The 7089-nt window shown below is 43.1% G+C and overlaps 1 long non-coding RNA gene across 1 annotated transcript; it reads left to right on the forward strand.

Moving 5' to 3' along the window:
- The first annotated feature begins 1214 nt into the window (after positions 1 to 1214).
- Positions 1215 to 6380, forward strand: LOC119939828. The gene is made up of 3 exons (XR_005454835.1): positions 1215 to 1241; positions 1969 to 2039; positions 6228 to 6380. It is a non-coding gene; the product is annotated as an uncharacterized LOC119939828 (long non-coding RNA).
- The last annotated feature ends 709 nt before the right edge of the window (positions 6381 to 7089 follow it).

Here is a 7089-nt window from a genome sequence, read left to right on the forward strand (position 1 = left end):
GCTAATGGACCTGAACCTTTCATTCAATCATATTTTAATCATATTTCTTGAGTGCTTACTGTGTGCAGACTACTGTATTAAGCCCTTGGGAGAGTACAATCTAACAGTAAGCAGACACATTCCCTGCCCACTACAAGCTTATAGTTTAGAGGAACCTGAAGTGAGCCCATTGTTGGATAGGGACCTTCTCTATATGTTGCCGACTTGTACTTCCCAAGCACTTAGTACAGTGCTCTGCACACAGTAAGCGCTCAATAAATACGATTAAATGAATGAAAGTACTGCTACCAAATCTAGGCCCTTTCACGGACGTAATAATAATGATGTTGTTATTTCTTAAGCGCTTACTATGTGCCAAGCACTGTTCTAAGCACTGGGGGGTTTACAAGGTAATCAAGGTTGTCCTGCGTGGGGCTCACGGTCTTAACCCCATTTTAGAGATGAGAGAACTGAGGCACAGAAAAAATTAATGACTTGCCCAAAGTCACACACCTGACAGTGGCAAAGTTGGGATTAGGACCCATGACCTCTGACTCCCAAGCCCGTGCTCTTTCCACTGAGCCATGCTGCTTCTTATGTAATGGTAAATTGGAACTCTTTACTTAGGTAAAATGAGGGTTAAGCATATGAGCCCTAAGTGGAACAGGGACTCTATCCAACCTGATTTACTTGTATCTACCCTAGTGCTTAGAAGAGTGCTTGGTGTTGAGAGAAATTGTTTGTGATCCTGCGAAAAACTACAGTGAGGGAGAGACTTTGCAAAGTCACTGAAGCCCTCTACCTGAGGCAGGTGACTCCCCCTTCTAGACTGTGAGCCCACTGTTGGGTAGGGACCGTCTCTATCTGTTGACAACTTGTACTTCCCAAGCACTTAGTACAGTGCTCTGCACACAGTAAGCACTCAATAAATACGATTGATTGATTGATTGATTGAATAAATACGATTGAATGAATGAATTGGTGGCCCGTTGGGGAGGAGCATGGAGGGAGATGGGGCTTTCTCTCACTGTTCTACCTGGTAATGGGCCTGAACCAATCAATTACTGCCATGTACAGCCACAGCTGTGACACCTAAGGCAGTTAAAAGGTGCTCGTTTTGACTCTCCCAGGAGCCGGAGGGAAGCAGTTGCATTTGGAGAGCAGCGGAAGCACCAGGAGAGTAACATGTGGAAGCAGGAAGAAGAAGAAGCATTGGCAGAAAGGGCTCTTTTCACCACAGACTGGTATTGGACCTTGGTGGAGTGAGTATGTGGATGTGCCACTCCCTTGCACGGTGATAGAACTAACTAAAAAAATTTACACATTAACCTTGGTGATCAGAAGTGTGGTTTAAGCTCTACTACGTGTCAGCGAGGCTTCCCCAGTCTAGGAAGGTCCTGATTGGTATGAACTGGGGGCTTGTGATACTTGGCACATAGTGAACACTCAACAAGTATAATTACAATATTATTATAATTCACAGACCTGAAATCTGTGACTGGAGCAAGTTTGATGCATCATTTTAGGAGGAACATTCATTCAATCGTATTTATTGGGTGCTTATTGTGTACAGAGCACTCTACTAAGCGCTTGGGAAGTACAAGTTGGCAACATATAGAGACAGCCCCTACCCAACAATGTGCTCACAGTCTAGAAGGGGAAGACAGACAACAAAACATATTAACTAAATAAAATAAATAGAATAGGAACAGCATGGCATAATGGATAGAGCATGGATCTGGGAGTCAGAAGGTCATGGGTTCTACTTCCAGCTATGCCACTTGTCTGCTGTGTGACCTTGGTCAAGTCACTTCACTTCTCTGTGCCTCAGTTATCTCATCTGTAAAATGGGATGAAGACTGTGAGCTGTTTACAGGACAGGGGACTGTGTCCAACCTGGTTTGCTTGAATGCTCCAGCGCTTAATATAGTGCCTGGCATACAGCTTTTGTTTAACAAATACCATAATTATTATTATCCATCATTTCAGGGTCACATTCTACAGGCTTCATTGAAGTTGTGAATCAGCTCACATGTGCCAAGTCTCTCCAGCATGTAGAGGTAAATTTATTAATCTCCCATTCCTCCATATCTCACATCAGCGTGGCTCAGTGGAAACAACACGGGCTTTGGAGTCAGAGGTGATGGATTCAAATCCCAGCTCCATCAATTGTCAGCTGTGTGACTTTGGGCAAGTCACTTCACTTCTCTGGGCCTCAGTTACCTCATCTGTAAAATGGGGATGAAGACTGTGAGCCCCCTGTGGGACAACCTGATTACCTTGTAACCTCCCTAGTGCCTAGAACAGTGCTTTGCACATAGTAAGTGCTTAATAAATGGCATCACTAAGTCAGTCATATCAATCAATCAATTGAGCCATTGGTGATATTTATTGAACATGTACTGTGTACAGAGCACTACACTGAGGGCTTGGAAAGTATAATAGAGCTGCTAAATGCAATCCCTGTCCATAAGGAGCTTAGTCTATAAGAATTCAACCATCTCAGCCACCACCGTTCCACTCTGTACTTATCTTTTCATTTTCCAGTCATTTAATCTGTCAATAATGGTGTCTGTGGAGCAGTCACCAAGTATAGAGCAATTTACGGAACATTTGGGAAAATCTAACAGAAGCATAGCCAAAATCCTTTGACCACAAGATGCTAACAGTTCCATGAAAAAGACAATCAGGGAGAAATGCTGAAAGCAGGAAGCAGCGAGAAGCAGCGTGGCTCAGTGGAAAGAGCATGGGCTTGGGAGTCAGAGGTCATGGGTTCTAATCCCAGCTCTATCACTTGTCAGCTGTGTGACTTTGGGTAAGTCACTTAACTTCTCTGTGCCTCAGTTCCTCATCTTTAAATTGGGGATTAAGACTGCGAGCCCCACGTGGGACAACCTGATAATTTTGTATCCTCCCCAGTGCTTAGAATAGTGCTGTGCACATAGTCAGTGCTCAACAAATGCCATTATTATTATTATTATTACTATGATTATTAGGAAGAACAAAGAAAAAATAGGTAGTGGTGTGAGTGTACTAAAATGAAATATTTTTTAAAAAGTAAAATGTACATTTGAATCTACATAGGAGCTGAGGATTTGTTTGTTTTATTTTTCTAGTAGTGTTTACCATTTATAACTGCTCTATTGTTCTAACAATTTATGTTAAATTTATGTTGACTGATCTCTAGACTGCTAAGCTTTTGGGGGGCAAAGGCGGTATAATACATTTTTTTCTGAATATCCCTTAAATCGAACACAGTATTCTGTGAGGAGGAAACTTCAGTCTATAATAATTTTGAGAATGATTTCTACCACGTTAATCCAAGCACTTTTATCTTATCTCGACTTGATTACTATATCAGCCTCCTTGCTGACCTCCCTGCCTCCTGTCTCTCCCCACAACAGTCCACACTTCACTTTCTACCCAGATCATATTTGTACAAAAGTTCAGTCCATGTTACTCCACCCCTCACTAACCTCCAGTGATTGTCCATCCACCTGTATATCAAACAGAAACTCCTTACCATCAGCTATAAAACACTCGATCACCTTGTCCCCACTTACCTTAGCTTGCTGCTTTCCTACTGCAACCCAACCTGCATGTATCACTCCTCTAATGCCAAACAACTCACTGTACCTCAATCTCATCTAATCTTGCCGTTGAACTCTTACCCACATCCTGCCTCAGGCCTAGGAGACCTTCCATCTTCATATTCAACAGATGATCAATTTTCCCACCTTCAAAGCCTTACTGAAGGCACCTCTCCTCCAAGAGGTCTTCCCTGACTAGGTCCTCATTTCCTCTTCTCCCACTCCCTTCTGCTTTGGCCTTGAACTTGAATTTGTATCCTTTATTCATTTTCATCTAGTCTCTCAGTACTTATGTACATATCTGTAAATCATTTATTTATATTCATGTCTGTCTTCCTGCTCTAAACTGTAAGCTCACTGTGGGCAGGGAATACGTCTATCAGTTCACTATATTGTACTCTCCCAAGTGCTTAGTACGGTGCTCTGTAAACAGTAGAAGCTCAATAAACATGATTTGATACCACATCAACCTGGTAATGCCCTGAAGCCAAAACTTCTCTACTGACCTGTAACAAAAACTTACTCAAATAGTTTGAGGCTGTGCATCGTGACCTTTGCCTAAATTTACATGTAATCCAAGCCTCCAAATCCCAAGACTATGAAGCAAGCTCATTCTGCAGGGCTAAGTGCAGCACTAAATCCTCACTGTCTTTTAAAAAGTGTACATTAGGTTGAATTGCTTTAAGGAAATGAGAAGCAGCATGGCTCAGTGGAAAGAGCACAGGCTTGGGAGTCAGAGGTCATGGGTTCTAATCCCAGTTCTGCCACTTGTCAGCTGTGTGACTTTGGGCAAGTCACTACACTTCCCTGGGCCTCAGTTTCCTCCTCTGCAAAATGGGGATTAAGACTGTGAGCCCAATGTGGGATAACCTGATTCCCTTGTATCTCCCCCAGCGCTTAGAACAGTGCTTGGCACATAGTAAGGGCTTAACAAATGCCATCATTATTATTAACAATGGCTGGTGAATGTAGTTTGCCAGCTCCTGTGAACCTGGTTAAATGCACTGTTTTCAGATTCTGCTCTCTCCAGTTAAGTGGAATTGATTAATTATTTAGGACACAAGCTGATCTTCCAGTTTCTTTGTTCCCATCACTCAAGCTTTGGTTCCAGGGAAATCTGGGCCATTTGTCTCTGAAAGTAGCAGCTCTGGAAATCTGATATGTGTGATATACAATTAGGATCAGAAACTGTTTGATGAAAATAAACCATTCTGACTTTTAATGAGCCAGGAGTCACTGACAAAGCAACCAACTCCTTGATGGCGGCTCTGTCTCAAAAACTCATTCCAGTTCAATATGCATTTCAGTGGCTTTCCACATTAGCTTGCAGTTTGGAATGGCCATTTGAGGCCCATGGAACTGCCGACTAATAGTAATAATAATAACGATAATATTAATAGTAGAGGTATTTAAGTACTTGCGTTCAGACAGTGCTGTTCCATTCATTGTCGCATTTACTGAGTGCTTATTGTGTGCAGAGCATTGTACTAAGCCCATTCCTCAAGAACTTCTAGTGGCTGCCCATCCATCTTCACATGAAACAGTAACTCCTCACCATTGGCTTTAAAGCACTCCAACACCTCGTGCCCTCCTACCTCGCCTCACTACTTTCCTACTACAACCCAGCCTGGACACTTTACTCCTCAAATGCTTACCTTCTCACTGTACCTCTATTTCGTCTGTCTTGCAGAGGGTAATTATATGGTGGATTTGAAGAGGGAGGGTGTTCCAGGTCAGAGATAAAATGTGGGCCAGGAGTTGAGAACGTAAGCCCCACAAGGGACAGGGACTGTGTCCAACACAATTTGCTTGTATCCACCCCAGCACTTAATACAGTGACTGGCACATAGTAAGCATTTAACAAATACCACTATTATTATTATTATAGTAAGCGCCCAGTAAGTACAATTGACTGACTAACTCTAGGGTAGATACAATTTAATCAGTTCAGGCATGGTCCCTGTGCCACTCACTTTACCCTCATACCTCACCTGGTTACTCTCCTATGACAACACAGCCTGCACCCTTTTTTCCTCTAATGCTAACCTTCTCATTATACCTTGATCTCATCTATCTCACTACTGACCTCTTGCCCACATCCTGACTCTGGCCTGGAGTGCCCTCCCTCCCCATATCCAATGGACAATTACTTTCCCCACCTTCAGAGTCTTCCTGAAGGCCCACGTCCTCCAAGAGACCTTCCCTGACTAAGCTTCCCCTTCCTTTTCTCTCACTCCCTTCTGCATCACCCTGACTTGCTTCCTTAATTCGTCCCCCAACCCAGCCCCACAGCACTTATGTACATATCTGTAATTTATTTATGTACATTAATGTCTGTCTCCCCCTCTACACTGTAAGCTCATTGTGGGCAGGGAATGTGTCTGTTTATCGTTATATTGTACTCTCCCCAGCTCTTAGTATGATGCTTTGCGCACAGTAAGCACTCAATATTAATACAATTGACTGACTGAATGACTATATAGGTGGGAGAATAGCTATTTATTCCCCATTTAATAGATGAGGAAGCTGAAGCACTGAGAAGTTAAGGGACTTGACCAAGGTCATAAGGCAGACAAGGGTTGGAGCTGGGATTAGAACTCAGGTCTTCTGGCTTCCAGGCTCATGATCTTTACACTAACCATGCTGCTTCTCCCACAGGAGGATTCTTCACCCCAGTCCATCAAGAACTGTATAAGATTTCCTTTCTGATCCCCAGAGTGTTCTGCAGAAGACCAATAAGGAAGCCATTTACATTGCTTGCAGCCTCCCTATTGCAATCATTAATAATCTGCTGTCAGTCAAGCAATAAATAATTACTGAGGGTAGAGCACTATATTAAGAACTTGGGAAAGCATAACAGAATAATTGGACACCTTTTTAGAGTATTTGTGAAGCACTTACACTGTGCCAGACACTCTACTAAGCGCTGTGGTAGATGTGAGCTAATTAGGTTGGACACAGAACATGTTCCACATGGGTTTACAGTCTTAATCCCCATTTACAGCTGAGGAAACTAAAGCACAGAAAACTTAATGATTCACCCAAGGTCACACAGCAGACAAGCAATGAAGTGGAGACTAGAACCCAGGTCCTTCTGACTCCCAGGGCTGTGATCTATCCACTAGGCCATGCTGCTTCTCTGGGTTGACATCTGAAGAGATGAGATTGAGGCTTGGTGAGTAGGTTCGCTTGAAATGGGGGAAGTGGGCCAACTGGGCTGCAATTTGTGAGGAGTGAGAATAAGTAGGGAGGAAGAGGAGTGCCTGCTTGGTGCAGAGATGAATTATAGGGCTGCTGGAAACACTGGGAAACTCCAGGGAAGGAGAAATCTGGAATTACAGCAGCCAGGTTCTAGAGTGAAATAGGAATTGAAATCACATCTCATCTATTCATTCATTCAATCGTGTTTATTGAACACTTACTGTTTGCAGAGCACTGTACTAAGTGCTTGGAAAGTACAATTCGGCAACAGATAGAGAGAATCCGAATCCCTACCCAACAATGGGCTCACAGTCTAGAA

This window comes from Tachyglossus aculeatus, chromosome 1, assembly GCF_015852505.1.
Source record: "Tachyglossus aculeatus isolate mTacAcu1 chromosome 1, mTacAcu1.pri, whole genome shotgun sequence".
In the NCBI taxonomy this organism is placed as follows: domain Eukaryota; kingdom Metazoa; phylum Chordata; class Mammalia; order Monotremata; family Tachyglossidae; genus Tachyglossus; species Tachyglossus aculeatus.